Genomic DNA, 17,173 nt, shown 5'->3' with positions numbered 1-17,173 from the left:
CCACACAGTCCGTGAAAAACAAGATTCAAAATGTAGATCTTGCTGACATGGACCCAGGGACCACAGGCATCTTCCCAGAACATCCACGCCCAATATGGCTTTGTTTCCTGAGAGCTAGACGGTTCTGCTCTTTTAAAAGGCACTCTTGCAGGACACAGCCCTGAGGCAGGATTTCATACTGCGCCAGTTATGAGTAAAGTATGATGTAAGTGAGGCCAGGTATGCTGTGGAGCCTTTCAGCACCCTAGCCCACATGGGAGGCAGTACATGGCCAAGGTCTTGCTCCCCTAAGTGTGGGATCCATCCAGACTGAAAGTCAGAAGACAGGCCTTAGTGGACTGACTCTGCCACTATCTACTCTATGACTCTGGGTAAACCACTTAAATAACCTTTCTGACCCCAGCACGGTATCTGACACACAACCAGCACTCGGTAAGCAGTAGTAGTATGCTTATTCCTAGCACTTATCTTGCAGGATGTGGTTGGGCTTTTAAATGCCTGGGAAGTTCCTTGCAGGGATGTGCCAGCAGGGCAGGCTGGGCTGGAGTGAGCTGGGCAGCAGGAACTTCTAACTCAATCTATTGGAACAGCAGCCCTCAGACATGAGTGCGGGGCTCACTGGCTGGCAGAATGCTCTTCACACTCGGGTGGGTTATACAACCTACACCACGACAGCCACACCCTGGGCTTTGGGGCAGGAGGCCCACCTAGAGCCAAAGATGCTCCAGAGAACCCAGTGACAAAAATGTCAGACAGTGGCCTGGGAAGTCTGTGCAGGCGCCTGATCCGAGTCACCAGCATCAGATAAGCAGTCTGAGGCCCAGATTTACTTGTGAGGGAGGAGATTTCACTTCCTCAGGTAAATTCCCTATTTCCAGAACAATCGGGACCAATGTCACTTCACCAAAAAGCACTGCTCATGTAAACTAAAAAGAGCAATCAACCCTGAGAATTTTATTGGCAAGGTGAGAATAATTCCACTTTCTCTGAACCCTGGCAGAACACAACGTGTGCCAATCTCCCCATCCTCCCTTTATTCATCAACTAAGAGACCAAAAAACTCAATAAAAAATCATATAAAAGACTTATAAACAGCATTCAGATCTTCTTTACCAGTCATTTGCTCTCATTTAGTGTAACTGGTTTTCCCATTAAAAGAAAATTAGATAAAATATGAGATGTTATTGTAGTTGCTTAAGAGGAGACTGGGGGATTACACCTCTTAGAAAAGTAATTTCCCTGTCCCTCCTGCTCTGGCCTCCCAGCATTGTGTCCCAGCTCAGTGACACACACAGCAAGGGTCTCCAGTAGCTGGCGGGGCCGACGCTGGCCCTGGCGGGGAGGGATGGCAGGATCTCAGGGATTTTCTAATCAATGACGTGCAGAGGGGCTCCTGGGCACTGGAATTCTTAACAAGCTCCACAGGAATTTCTATGGCACATGAAAACGTGAGGCCCAGAACTCCAAATCATTCATTAATAACAGCAAGTATGGGCTCCTTCTCTGAATGGTCACAAATGCATACCAGGCCCCTCTCACCCTTCACTCTCCCCCACTGCACCCCACCTCTGCCCTAACCCTTGCAATGCTCTTCCACCGGTCGGGGTGCCCTCCCTTACAAGCCCCTCTTTCTCTCTGCAAGCTAATTACTACCTGCCCAAATCTTACATATGCTTGAAAACAGTTAAATACCATTTCCACTCTTTCCTCTTTGTCACTTTCTTTGATCCTATCAGCCAGAAGTAATTTCTTCTGTGGCTAAATTTCCATTTAATTTGTGCTTTATTTGCATCATTATCGCCTTCTACCTTGAACAGTAGATCTTAACAACGCAGGCATTGCTCCCCCGTTAGATGGCAAGCTTCTGGAGAGAGAATCCACAAAGGGTTCACCTTTGTATCCACGGAACCCAGCACATGATAGGTGCTCTATTATTATAGAGAGAAAGAAACAAAAGAACAAAGGAAGGAAGGAGAACGGGTGTCCTTTCGGCTAACTTTTATAGTTCTGCAGTTTGCAAAAACAAGCTGAGTTTGCTCCACAGACCATTAACATTTCCATATACACACTCAGCCTGCTAATAAAGGCACACTGAGGATTCTTAAAGGCCTTCTAAGAAGGGTTTTATATCCTGGCTTTAGCATCGCTGGCATCTGTGGCATCTAAAACCTGAGAACGCTATTCCTCTGAGGTGTCATTAGCTTTCTGTGTGCCTTCAAAGGCTCAAAAACAATTTCCTGGACTCCTATAAGAATGCCAGTTTCTTTCCAGCCACTGCAAAATATATCTTAGCTACCACTGGAATTGTCCTTTGCTTTCTATGCCTTCAAAAGCACTGTGAGAGATGTAGCCCTGTGCTATTATTGGCACTGTCGGTTTCCCTGTCATATCAAAAGAGCCCTCCGAAGTTTCTTTGTGTGTGCAGTCTCTATGTGTGCACGGTGACGTTAAGACAAATTTTCTGGTGAAATGCCTTGTCCACAAGTCTACCCAATTTTTACCTAATGGCTTCCCAAGGAAAGAATGTCTTGGGTGGGGGGTGGGGGGGATCCAAACAGTAACACCTCTTATTTCACCATTACGCACATTAAGAGAACAGGGATAGCAATGCCTTTAAATCTGAAATAATATTCCCATATAGGTCAGATTTTAACACCTCTGGAATTTCACAGCAGCAGTTAAGATGCAGTCACTATTGTCACCAAGTAATACCGCCAGTCAAGGCATAGGCTCTCTTACTTCCCCTGAAAACTTGTTATTCTTTGTGACAGAATTATAGGTAGTCTCAAGTTCACAAAGTCGTCGAGGAATCGTCCACTCTGTAAATGCACCATGTTTGTCAAAGGGCTTAACGGTCACAATTGGGGCAGGATGGTTCTCGGTTATGGGGGGCAGGGGGGTGGGGGGGCTGTCCTGCCCTCTGCTGAGTCTCCTGCATCCCTGATAACCCCAGTAGCCATCCATGGTCATTGTGATTGCCAGAAATGCAACTCCCAACATCATCCACCCTCTCCTGAGGGAGGTGAATGTTGCTGGAGTGTGGACCACTAAGGGCACACACATTTGACAGTCCACACCGCTACTACATATTCTATGCCATGGCTTAGTTAGATGTATGTATGTATCCCTAGAGGGACGATGAAATAAAGAAAAGGGAGACATGGAGAGGCGAAGGGACATTTGTCACCACTGTGAGCTAGCCAGGTACGTGCTGCCTTCATAGCTAAAGGCAGGTTTGGACATGGATCTAACTCAGCCATTTATAAATACAGAGTGTCTTTACTTTTTTTCTTAATAACTGATATCTCCACTTTTTTTGAGCTTCCTGGGACTCAAGGATGGGGGAATATGGAGAGAAAACCTAAAATCCTCAACTAATGGCCCTTCTGCCCCTTCCGAAGCACAAACGCCCACTTCTCTGTTCTAGTTTTGTTATTAAAACCAGGGTTCTGGAGTTTCCTTGTGGTGCAGTGGGTTAAGAATCTGGCATTGGCTGCTGTGGCACCAGTTCGATCCCTGGCCAGGGAACTTCTGCATGCCATGGGCATGGCCAAAAAAAAAAAAAAAACACCAAAAAACAAAAACAGACAAACAAACAAAAACAAAAACAGGCTTCCTTCTCCCAACTAGTCTTTCTCCTTCTCTTCCTCAAAGTCCTCTTTCTTGGTCTTCTCGGTTCCCCTGGACCTAGGGCTGAGGGGCCGGGCAAATGCTTGAGGACAAAAGTAGGAAAATCACTGTTGTGAGTTACTGTCACAGCAATTTCTTCACCTCCCCATTTTACACATATATTATTTCATTTAATTTTCTCAACAACCCTGAAAGGTGTATACTTCAATTCTCTTAAGACCAAATAAGTTTTCCTAGGAGGCGGAGCCAATTTGTTCATGCCACCGCTATGCCTGGCTTCTCTTTACATCTCTGCTTCTCCAATACCACACCAAACCACTATTACCACTGATAACAAGATTAACAATAACACCAAGGAGTATCCGCACAGGAAAGAACCTGCAAGCCAATTCGTGTCCGGTTGTCTAAAGATACAGCCTCCGGCAGCCAGAATTTAGAGGAACAGAATGTTCTGGCTGATGGAACCCAATTCCAACCAAATTAGCCACAAAATCCCTCTGTTTGTGCAGAATAGAACTGGGATACAGTCTTCTCTCCTCAAGGGACTTAAATCTTGTGAGAAAATTAAGACTTAGAAAAAAGCACATGGTATACACTGTTGTTGCCTAAGAAGGGCTGACAGTAAGGGCATTTAGAAGTTTACCAAGGAGACTTGACTGTCTTTCTCAAATCCTATCCTGGAAAAAAAATAATTTAAACATAATTAGCATAACAAGCTTTTGATATGAGTCACTACAACATGCCTACTGCACAGTAAACATTTAGTATTTGTTGGATGAATAAATGTGAAGAACAATACCTCTGATGAAAAGGAAGAGTTGGATAGCAAAGAACTTTTCAGCGGTTCTTTAGCTCTAACAAAAGGAAAATGATACAATATAGCAACCCCTACGCATTCTGGAGACTGACCTAAATTTGGAGTATCAGCAGGGGCAGAATGTCCCTCAGAAAATGGATTTGTTCAGACAATAAACCCAAGCGGAGAGGTGAATGCTGAGTAGCTGGTTTTCAAGGCTCAGCTACCAGCTAAGGAAGCCATGCCAGCCTCAACAGCAATGCCTTAAAAGAATTATAAATTAATATGAGTCGCAGATGAATATACTAAAAGATAGTAAAAATCAGAAATGTCAAGTCCAGTAAGGCCACATGATCTTAAATATGTTTATGTTGGGGTTTTACTATCTTTAGAATTAAAATAGAAATTTCTTAAAGATTTCCTGAGGAATGCATCAAGAAGGGGAGCGCATTTGCTTTCCTCCTCTCTCCCACCCCGCCCCCGCACCACCATCCACAGAAGCATCCATAACTCACTCCCGTTGGAAGAACGCTGCCCGACATGAAAAACTAGGCTGGCAGCACACCCTGCAAAGAGAATTCATTCTACAAGCGGGCCATAAAAAAATCCATTCCTCCTGAATGGATTAAATGGATTTTTAAAAATCTGAAATTAAGTAAGATTTAAATTTCTACAACATCATAAAGACAAGAAGGTAACGGCTTTCGTATCTGAATTTCTCTTATTCAAACTCCAACATTCTTAAATTATGTATCTCCTCCACTTAACAACAACCTTTTGAATTTTAACCAAGTTAGCTGAGATACTTGCTAATTTACTCAATCCTCTTTTATCAATAAATATAATAAGTGTTCTTAACCCTAGCATCAAATACTCACTGATTGTTTTAATGATAAATATTAAGCTTCAGGAAGGCTTTCTGAGAATATCATTTAATATGTCACCCTCTGTTGATTCCTTCCAGGTGACATCTAGTGATATCTACTCTGATAAACAAATTTACCCTATAAAATGATTACTAAACACAAGTATAAACTCTAATCCAAATTCAAAAAGGGGGGTTGGTTATCCAGTGAAATGTGGTATGTGTGTATGTATCTGTGCATGTGCGTGTGCAAAGGAATATCATTCAGCCTTAAAATGGAAAAAAATTCTGATATATCCTATCACATGGATGAACCTTGAGGACATTATGCTAAATGAAATAAATAAATTAGACACAAAAGGACAAACACTGTATGATTCTACCTAGAAGAGTCAAATTCCTAGAGACAAAGTATCATGGGGGTTATCGGAGCTTTGGGAGGGGGAAAATGGGGAGTTATTGTTTAATAGATATAACTTCTATCTGGGATGATGAAAAGTTCTAGAAATGGATAGTGATGATAATTGTACAGCATTGTGAATATACTTAATGCCACTGAATTGTACACTTAAAATGGTTAAAATAGTAAATTTTATATTATGTACATTTTACCTCAATAAAAGAGTAGGTTGATGATGGCCATTCAGACTGGTATGAGGTGGTATCTCGTGGTAGTTTTGATTTGCATTTCTCTAATAATCAGGGATGTTGAGCATTTTTTCATGTGCTTGTTGGCCATCTGTATATCTTCCTTGGAGAATGGTCTATTCAGGTCTTTGGCCCATTTTTCAATTAGGTTGTTGGCTTTTTTGCTGTTGAGTTGTATAAGTTGCTTGTTTATTCTAGAGATTAAGCCCTTGTCAGTTGCATCATTTGAAATTATTTTCTCCTATTCTGCAAGTTGTCTTTTTGTTTTCTTTTTGGTTTCCTTTATGATGGAGCATGATAATGTGAATAAATAGAATGTGTACATGTGTACCATGCTGTACAGTAGAAAAAAAATTGTATTGTGGAAATAACAATTAAAAAATAAAATAAAGTAGATTGTCCTGTCCAAAAAAAAAAAAGAGTAGCTTACACAAATCAAAGATAATTACAAAAAAGTCAGTTTTTCCTTCCCCCACCATCATGCCATATACATATATAATTTGTTTATAAAACAAGCCAAGCACTGTAAAGAGAAGAAACAAACTGGAACACAGTCCCTAATTTAAGAAACTTGAGGTGTTAAAAAAAAAAACTAGACAATCACAACAGATATCCTACAGAGCACTCTGGGATTTACAAACTGAGAGTGACTAAGAACACAACAGTATGAATTCTAGATCAGTATCTGGAAGTCACATTCACCAAAATATCATCTGCAGTTATCTACAGGGGATTGGATTTTTCAGTGATTTTTACTTTTTCACATTTTGGGATACTGTTTGACTTCATTCATCATAAGCATGCATCGTTTAAAAAATCGATGCAGTTACTTAGAAAAAGTAACTAAAACATTGGGAGTCCATTTGGCTTCAGCAATTTTGACCTAAGACATACCTCCACACACCAAACAGTATTTGTTAATTTATTAATTACAGGAACCTTGGATTCTTATCTAGGGGACAGTCTTCCACATACAGTATGGAAGTAGCGTGATTTGCAGGATTTTCCTTTCTTTCCTTTTAAAGATGGATAAATACAGAACCTTCCTCCAAAATCTGGCCAAGTTCTGTAGGAAACCTGACCCTTCGATTAATCTCAAATCATAAAAGTTGTGGCAAAGAACTTTTGAAGAGAATGATGGTTGTCTAACTACAAAATGGCCAAAAGGCTCTAGCAGCCTAATAGAGGATGAGACATTGCAGTGAATAATAACACATACTGGTATCAATCTCTGTGAATGAACTTCTGGTCATCGTTAAATTATGGCAGAGGTTAAGATACTACATCATCTATTATAAAATAGATGATTCACCTTGGTGAACGAGTTGATATTCTGAACAGCCAAAAATGTTTAGGAGGAAGGACTTTCATTAGTCTTTCAGATGACTACGAAGCCCACAGAATGTATCTATCATTCAGTGTCACTTAATGGCTCCCCCTTGGCCTTCAGGACCAAGTTTAAGCTCATTAGCCTAGTAGTTGAGGTTCTTCATGACCTGGCCCTGAATGTTCCCAGCCTCATGTCCCACCACACTCCCCAGGCTACTTCTCTCTGGCAACAGCCAGCAGGTCCAGACTGACCCCTCCTTCCTCAATATGGCCCTACTTCTCTCCCTGCTCCTTCTGCCTCGCTAACTCCTTACTCCCCTTCAAGGCTCAGGACAAGGGTTGGACTGTCCAGGTTCACTTTTCTATTAAAACTGTGCCTCCCTGCTCCTGGCCCCACCACACCATCCATCCACCCTGTGAGGAGCTCCCAAAGCTTTATTCACCCAGATGTCCCAGTATCCTGGGCCACACATGGAGTAAGCACATGGTAAATATCTGAACGAATGAGTGATACCATTAACTAATGACTTTCCATGTGAAGGGGATTGACAGCTCCCACAGAGTCAGGTTTTCTAACAAGCTGTCCCCGAGCAGTACCAGATCCAGGTTTCAAAAGGCCAGCTATCTTCCCACATCAGGAGTCAGCCCAGGGACCCACTGCATGCTCTCCCCTGGCAAGTACTTAAAGTGTAACCAGAAAAGGAAGGGTGTTCAACCTGCATCTGAGGAAGCAGGAAAGAGTGGGGATGTCTCCCACGCACCCAAAGGCCTGAGGGCCTAGCCCCAGAAGACAGACCCAGCCAGAAAGCCATCCTCTGAACGCCAAAGGAAAAACCTAGCTGCCTTACACCCCCTAAATGTTCTGGCACAACTGCTGGCCTTATCATCAAGATTCTAAAGGGCTATCAAACCAGATCTTCTGAAATCACTAAAGACCAACGAATACATAGCAACCAGTGGTTCTTCAAGTAGATGGAAACGGCGACTTGCATCAAAGCCTTCATTCGAATTTTATGCTTTCTTTCAATCTTACAATTTAATATCTCTATTTAATCATAAAGTGAATTATCTTCCAAAATAATAAATGTTCACTACCTTTCTAAATAATAAAATACATTTTCCCAGCACATAAACCAAGAGCTTTATTTTTATGCTAGAGCTGATGTGAAATTACATATCATGAATTATTCATGCCATCCAATTTAATTCAATTATTTTTACTGAATTCATATCTAATCCATAAAAATGTTTAACTCAACCAAAAAAAAAAATCATCTCTGCACCCTTGAATAATAGATTTCTTGCAAAATTTCAGGAATGGTAAGTGGATATTTGGTTTGAAATGGCAAGACATATTATAATTGTAATGATGAAAGTAATTTTAATTATTTAACCATACATTCTGTTCTATTTACTGACTGATGTCCTATAAAGGAAAACTTATTTAATATCAAAGTAGAGCTGCAAGAGCAAGAAGTGAGCCTTAGCTCCAAATATGGCACCAAAGTCACTTTTAGATTTTCTATAAGATTCCTACATATAACAGGTAGACACCTCCTCAAAGGGAGGAGATACTTTCCCAATTAAAAGCATAAATGTTGCATTTAGAGAGGAAGAAATCTGATTTGTCACATGGAAATCAGACATAAAACCATCATTCCCCTCCTTTTTGCAAACAAAAAGCCCTTTGAGGTTCACACCTCTTACCTGCTGACCTCCTAGGAACTGTTACCATTTTTGTCAATAGCTTTGCCAACTGTTTCCCCATCCACTCCTCCATCCCTAATCCTGGCATCATTTGAGGTGTTCTTGATGTTCCCAAAGATAGCACCAGAACTCCTTTGCCTCTAAGTTTCTAGTGGTCTTCAGTTCTACTGGCCTTCACCAATCACTTCACTTACACCACCCACACCCACAGCCACACCCAAGCCAGAAACCCCTCCATCCCGGCAATCCCAATGCCAGTGAAGCATTCTCAGCAGCCTCACAGAACTTTCCCTCCCATCATACTTGCTGTCTAACCTCATCAAGCCTTCAGAGAGTTCCCATAGTGGTGGTAACCAACCTGACTGGTATCCATGAGAACGCGGGTTCGATGCCTGGCCTTGCTCAGTGGGTTAAGGATCCAGCATTGCCATGAGCTGAGAGGTGCAGGTCGCAGACACAGCTCGGATCCCGCATTGCTGTGGCTGTGGTGTAGCTCCGATTCGACCTCTAGCCTAGGAACTTCCATACGCCACAGGTGGGGCCCTAAAACACAAAAAATTAAAAAAAAAAAAAAAAGACTTCCAAACCGTTGGCTCCAGTGTGTTCTCTGAATACACTTCATTAAGATTGTAAGCAGCTCCTTGGCCCCTTTTCTGATTGTTCATCCATGTTTTCCTTAGACCTTAACAAAAAGATGAGATCATTATAAAATATATCTATGAAACCTGGCTCCTGATTTCTGCTTTTCTAAGTATACACAACGCCTTACCTAACCTGTTGATTCCTTTCCTGGATTAGAAGGAATAAGAAAGAAGAATTAAGTAGTTAAAGAATGACTGACTCTCTATCCCCAGCTTCTCCTTAGCAAATGTGCAGGTGGACCACACAGGCAAGAGCAAACCCGATTGCAGGTGGACCATGGGAGCAAGACAGCCACTCAAGGAAGATGGGGAGGCATCAGCCCTCATGCAATGGAAAGATGATGAAGAAGCTGACCTCCTGCCTTAGTGACTAAGTGAGATTGTTTCCCCCTTGTCCCTTTAAAAATTGTCATGGCTGAGCAGAATCTTCAGAGTTGGTCTCTGAACATAAGTCCACCTGCTCCCTAGGTTGCCACCTTTTCCGAATGAAGCATCTTTCTCCTCTATTGAAGCTTACCCCTCAATTCACTGGCTATTGAGCAGTGAGTGGCTGAACCTGAATTTGGTTACAAGACTATACATCACATTTCATCATTTAAATCACTTTTTTTAACAGCTCATAAAGTGTGTCTTTAATGTACACCTATTACACTCGGCACTCATAATGAACAAGTCCCAGCAGCTCATGCTCTTCTCCACTGGTTCTCACAAACCATGCCTCTCTGGACAGGGGACATCGGTGCTTCAGTTGAACCTTTGTACCTTTCTCTTTGGTTTCCTTCTTTTTACGGCCATTTTCCTTCAAGCACTTCACGAAGCTACCTGGGCTCTGAGGGTGCATAATATGCTCAAATGTACATTAACATCTTGGCAATGACCTTGTCCTTACATGTCTGTTTACACCAACAGCATGCTGGGTACACTGCAGACGCTAGTTTTGCCGTGGTAATAGCTGCGGGCCAGTTCTTTTCGAACACTGTCATTCCCTTTCCTGTAGATGCATGTGTGTGCTGCCAAAGGGACAACGCCACTTTTTCTGAAAGGCCTAGAGAACACAGAGCGAGTGCCCCTCCTCTCTCCCTTTGTGGACATCATTTTGGCAAGTTACCTGAAGATGGCAGCTCCCAACAAAAGGCTTTTTATTTTTTTAAGGGCCGCGCCCATGGCATATGGAAGTTCCCAGGCTAGGGGTCAATTCCGAGCTATAGCTGCCAGCCTACACCACAGCTCATGGCAACATAGGATCCCTAACCCACTGAGCACAGCCAGGGAATGAGCCCATGTCTTCCTGGATACTAGTCAGGTTCATTACTGCTGAGCCACAACAGGAACTCCCCAATGAAACACTTGAATCGCTCTTTGCCCCAATCTCCAGCCCTCTTTTCCCTTTAAACTTCTGCCACAACTGCCCCACAAAATCCCACACCTGGATGGCTCCAAGCATCTATTTTTTCCACTTCTACACCAGCCTGCTGGGTACTGCTGAAGGAGATCATGTGGTCATTTAGGTAGTTCCACGACAAAGTGATGGTCTCCAGCCTCAGGCAGACCATCAGTGCACCTTCCTATGTGTCCACAGTGAGCTAGCTCCCTCTCCCATGGTCCACATTACCTATTTCAAGCCTTCTTCACCCTCCTCATGCCCCTACCCCCTCATTTACTGTCCATTCCTAACTCACGGAAAAATCCAGAAACCATCAGCAAGGTACTGTCAGAATCGTACCCACCATCAACAAACTCATCTGTGTCAAGATCATCCTCATTGCCAGGTTCAGGAGATGAGGTACCATTTTATCCATATCTATTTCAATGGCATTTTTTAAAATAAATTTCATTGGAGCGTAGTTGACTTAGAAAGTTATGTTAGTTTCAGGTGTAGGGCAAAGTAAATCAGTTAAACATATACATGTATCCATTCTTTTTCAGACTCTTTTCCCATATGGGTTATTATACAGTACTGAGCAGATTTCCCTGTGCTACATGTATGTACATGTTTTATACACAGTAGTGTGTATGTCAACCCCAACCCCCTAATTTACCCCCCCCAACACAATTCCTCTTACATAACCATAAATTTGATTTCAAAGAGTCTGCTTCTGTTTTGTAGGTTCTTTTACAGAAGATCCTTTTATACTGTATTTATTAGATTCCACATATTAGTGATCTCATATGATATTTGTCTTTCTCTGACTTACTTCACTAGTATGATAATTTCTAGGTCCATTCTCTGGCATTTTTTTAAGTGACTAGTTTTTATTAAGTTTTTCCAAAATGTTTGACTTAATTTTAATGCAAACTAAAGTTTTTTTTTTTGCACTTATACTTTGTTGATTTGCCTAATATATAATTTGTGTAAACGTAGTAACAAGCACAAGTGACATAAAAAGGTTTGGGAACAAACACACTGGGCTCTTGGTAAAGCAAACAAATTACAGAAGTGTACAGACATAGGAGGTCTAAACCTACTAGCTGAAAGCACTCAGTCTAACAACACATCAGCCACAATAATTTAGCAAAGAATAAGGCTTACAAATTAATAGAGAGTCTTTTTGATGAAATTCAGTCAAGAGAGCTTCTACTGGCCTGTTTTATATTTGTCATGATTTATTTATGCAATTTGTTTACATGTTCATCTCTCCTACTATAGTCTAACTCCCTGAAGAAAGGTTCTATGCCTTCTCATTTTGGTGTCCTGAGATTTAGCATGGTTCCAAGAAAATTATAGATGTTGAGCGAATGTTTTAAATTGAATTGAACTGAACTGAACTGAGGTAGTACTGACTAAAACATATAAGCATCCAAAAAGTCGTGAATGCATTTCTTTTTTTCTTTTCTTTTTTGACTTTTGTCTTTTTAGGGCCTCACCTCTTGCATACGGAGGTTCCCAGGCTAGGGGTGGAATCAGAGCTGTAGCTGCCAGCCTGCACCACAGCCACAGCAACACAGGTTCTGAGCCGCATCTGCAACCTACACCACAGCTCACAGCATACGCCGGATCCTTAACCCAGTCAGCAAGGCCAGGGATTGAGCCCACATCCTCATGGATACTAGTTGGATCAGTTAACCTCTGAGCCATGACAGGAACTCCCTGTAAATGCATTTCTGATGTGACTGAGCTATAAATAGAGAAATAGGTCCTCAATACCTGATGTCACCCCTATCTATACATTCCACAGAGCTAGGGTCAGAAACCAACTGGCAGATTACAGGCCTTAGACAGTGGGGCATCTCTTCCAATTGACAGAGAAAGATCTCCCTGCTCACCCACTGAAAACCCATCTCCTTCCTATTTGGTACAATTAACAATTTCAACGTGTCAACAATTTCAATATGAACAGAGCCCTCAATGTTACTGAATATTATTTTCACTTTTGGTCAGTATGTTCCTCTGCCGGATAGTGTTTGCTCTTGCAGAACCACTCTCCACTCTTCTCTAACCTGTTTGTGTCCTGTACCAACTCCATGTCAATGCGCTCCCTTGATCCCTGGCTTCTAGTTGAGTTGGCCAATGGGAGATGTTTCTGGGGGATCGGACAGCATAAAGACTGCCTGGGGGTGTACTCCCCTGGCTCTCTCTCCCTGCCAGGTCAGAATTTGGCAATGGCTGTGTTCCTCTCCTGAAGGGCATGTTCCTGTAGGATGATGCTCTCTAATAACCCCAATTCCCACCCTCTTAATTGCTCCTTCCTCTTGCCCCTTTGGGCCTAGGAGCAGAGTACTCTACCATCCTTTGTTGGTTTCTTTTAATCACTCTACCCACACATTTGTAAATGGTACCTTTATTCAACTTTATCCAACTATCTGCCTTGAATGTAATTCTGCCAGGACTCTGACCAAGACAGTCCCTTTGTCCACTACACAGAGAGAGAATTCCAAGACTCTACTGTTTGTTCTTGGTACTCTACTCAAGGCTCAAATGCTGGCAAGTCCTCCCCTAACCACATCTCCTTTCCTACCCTAAGGCTATATTCTTCACTGACAACCTAGTACTCGCCAAGAATTAAGCACAAGCCTCTATTAGAGCATGCAACACTTTTTTTTCACACATTTTTTTTTGTGTTTTGCTTTTGTTTTTTCATCTTTTTAGGGCCACATTCACGGCATATGGAAGTTCCCAGGCTGGGGGTCTAATTGGAGTTGTAGCTGCTGGCCTATGCCACAGCCACAGCAGTGCCGGATACTTTAACCCACTGAGTGAGGCCAAGGATTGAACCTGCATCCTCATGGATACTAGTCAGGTTCGTTACCGCTGAGCCACAAGGGGAACTCCTTCACACATTTCTGTGAAAAGTTTTCTCTCCAAAAGGGCAAGGCTATGTATTAATCATCTCAGTAACCCAAGTGCTTAACCAGAGAACCAAACACATATAAAAATACCTTGCCATGCCTGCTTTTCCATGCTGGGGTAACTCCACACACCAATCATTCAGCCCCCTGCAAACCACCCCTAAGTATAGGATTAGCCACCATTCTCTGAGGTTGCAACAGATGGCACATTGGCCAAAGGGCCTGCATTCCCTTCTCTAGATGCAAAGGAAGGTGACCAGTGAAAACTTAAATAACAGGCTCCAATGGTGTCCTGTCATCATCTTGTTCATCAGAAATCTTTTTCCTTCAATAGACACCCATTCATATTTTATTATGAAGACAAGTATTTTATGGACAAATTATAGAGCAATATTAAAGCACACACGAAATAGCATCCAGGATAATGGATCTCCAAGGAGTTAATAGCTGTAATTCATTATCTGCCCTTAGAGCACTTGTGTTCATAGTCATAAACTAGGGACTACAAGGAAGCAGAATGAGAGCCTACACAAATGTGCAAGAGCTACCATAAAGCACACTCCAAGACCTCCACACTCACAGGGGACTCCAGAGGTCTGAAAACAGGGGATTCGCCTCAAAGGTCTCTGGAACCTGCCTTCAGATGCTGAGGTTCTCCTGGAGGGGGCCTGGAAAGCCAAGGATCATTGCCTTCTGCTAGTCTAGGCACCAATGATTTCTACCCAAAGTGATCCTACATCCCAGATGTTCTAGCACATCTGGGAGAGAGAGGGTAATCTGATAAGGTTGTCACAGAAGAGGAAGAGAGGAGCTGATTTTAAAGAATGTGTAGAGGTTGGGAGTTCCTGTCGTGGCGCAGTGGTTAACGAATCCGACTAGGAACCATGAGGTTGCGGGTTCAATCCCTGGCCTTGCTCAGTGGGTTAAGGATCTGGCGTTGCCATGAGCTGTGGTGTAGACTGCAGACGCGGCTTGGATCCTGTGTTGCTGTGGCTCTGGCATAGGCCAGAGGCTACAGCTCCAATTAGCCTCCATGTGCCGCAGGAAGCGGCCCTAGAAAAGGAAAAAAGCCAAAAAAAAAAAAAAAAAAAAAAAAGAATGTGTAGACGTTACCAGCTGGTGAAAATTTAAAAAGGGCAGGATAAGCAAAGAAAATAGAAGGTGCAAAGGCACAAAGGTAGGAAAGAGCATGGGATCTGGGGAAAGGGCTGAAAGATCATGCACCGAGTATAGGGGAGGAATGGTGGGGAGTGAGGATATCAGGACGGCCTGCAGGGAGGTTGTAAAGAAATCTGAGTACTCAGTGAAGAGTCTGGACTTTATTGTCCCACAGGGAAAAGAGACAGTCACTGAAGGTCTTTGAAAAGAGAAGAGATGGTAAGGCCTATAGGATTTCCTCAGTGAGATTAGAAGCCACTTGATACATTTTCTATGATGATTTATGTCATCCAGGGTCCTTTAAACATTGTTGGGCCCAGGATTTCCATGGCTTTGTTTCCCCCTCGCATCGCATGTTCCAGAGTTCGCTCCATACAGCTAACACTCAGTCTGTGTTTGCTGAATAAATGAATAAAAGAGTCATTATTTCTAAAGTCTTTCTGATAATCAAGGAGGTAGAGCCGTGACTGATTATACCTGCCAAGGCTATATAGGCCAAGAAATAAAAACATGACTCCAATGCAGGAGTGAGGAATAAGAAAAGCTAAAGGTAAAGCTCAAATCTGCCAACCAACTTAGCCCAGGGGGACAGTTAAAACCCAGTAAAAATAAAATCACCAGAAACTTTCACTAAAATCCTGTAAACACCTTTGATTTGGTGTCTGCATCTTTCCTGACTGATGAAAATTAAACATCTCCTCAGAGTGATGAAGTGCTTGCATGTTTCTGTTTATGTTCAGCCTTTGGTAGTTCCTGATCAAGATGAAATGTTACATTTGTGTTAATTCAAGCAAGTCGGGACCCAGGATTTTTCTTTATCATGGCAATCAGAGATTCATTCATGACTGAAAATGAGAGGAAATTTAGGTTTTCTCTGACAAGATTTCTAACTGGTTTATCAGAGCAAAGAGAGTCCAAGGTATCAAAAATTTAAATATTTTAATACTAGCAAGTATCATTTGCAGCTATCACCAAAAAGCCTGAAATGTATTTGCTCGATCTTAAGATAACTTGGCAAGCACAGGTACTGATTTTATTCACATCAGCTCTATCAAATTACTGGACTATCCATATACACAAACCACTTTACTGGATTAATAAAAGGCATGATCCTAATAACTGAGATTCACTGTAATACCCAGAATATAGAGACTCACACGAACAGCAAGCCAGTCTCATGTCCATTCCCAAGGAGAAGAGCGATGAGTTCACACACAGAGGATACTTCAATGTCCAGGCCACTGGGGAAGATCACCAGGCAGACCCAGCCCAAGTGAAAGCGGGGGATTTTCCAGGCTATCTTGGGGGCTCCTACTTAGGGCTCTCTCCTCAATTCCCTGGCAGCTCAACCCTTAAATGCCCAGTGCTCTCTCTGGGCCCACGGAGCCCTCTTCTCCATACTCCTCTAGACGTGCCCCGCCCATGTCCCATCCTTTGTTACTGGCACTTTCCTTGAAAACCACTTTGGGAAATCAATTGCCAACAAAGGAAGAATGCCAAGTCCTAGAGAGAAATCTGTGTTCTAAAAGAGGACTCCTGGAAAGCCTAAGACAAAGAAATAATTGTCGGAGTTTCTGTTGTGGCTCAGTGGACATGAATCTGACTAGTATCCATGAGCATGTGGGCTTGATCCTTGGCCTCTTGCAGTGGGTCAGGGATCCAGCATAGCCATGAGCTGTGGTGTAGGTCACAGACGTGTCTTGGTGTCTTGGATCTGGTATTGCTATGGCTGTGGCATAGGCTGGCACCTGCAGCTCTAATTCGACCCCTAGCCTGGGAACTTCCATATGCCCTGGGTGCAGCCCTAAAAAGCAAAAAAAAAAAAAAGAAAGAAAAGAAAGAAAAAAGCAAAAAAAAAAAAAAAAAAGAAGAAGAAGAAGAAGAAGAAGAAGAAGAAGAAGAAAGAAAGAATTGTCCAAGATACAATTTCAAGCATTACTCAGGCAGAGTTTTGGGGGGCAGGTATGCATTTTCAGAGCCCTTCATATTATTTCGTGAAGTAAATGAACTAACTATTTTGCCAATGTCCAAGCCTTTGCCTCACATACAGCCCAAACAAAACTTAATCATTTTTTAAATCTAAGATGCCTAGCACCACTTGTTCTAGGCTTC

At 42.5% G+C, this 17,173-nt stretch overlaps 1 protein-coding gene across 12 annotated transcripts in view; it reads right to left on the bottom strand.

Annotated features, from left to right (window-relative positions):
* MSRA (methionine sulfoxide reductase A) overlaps nucleotides 1-17,173 on the bottom strand; it is a 384,184-nt gene that overhangs the window by 302,979 nt on the left and 64,032 nt on the right. The gene's annotated exons all lie outside the window — the stretch shown is intronic.

The sequence above is a fragment of the Sus scrofa genome, chromosome 14, assembly GCF_000003025.6.
Source record: "Sus scrofa isolate TJ Tabasco breed Duroc chromosome 14, Sscrofa11.1, whole genome shotgun sequence".
Taxonomy (NCBI): domain Eukaryota; kingdom Metazoa; phylum Chordata; class Mammalia; order Artiodactyla; family Suidae; genus Sus; species Sus scrofa.
The sequence above is the reverse complement of the archived record's forward strand: the minus strand, read 5'-3'. Positions and strand labels throughout refer to the sequence as shown.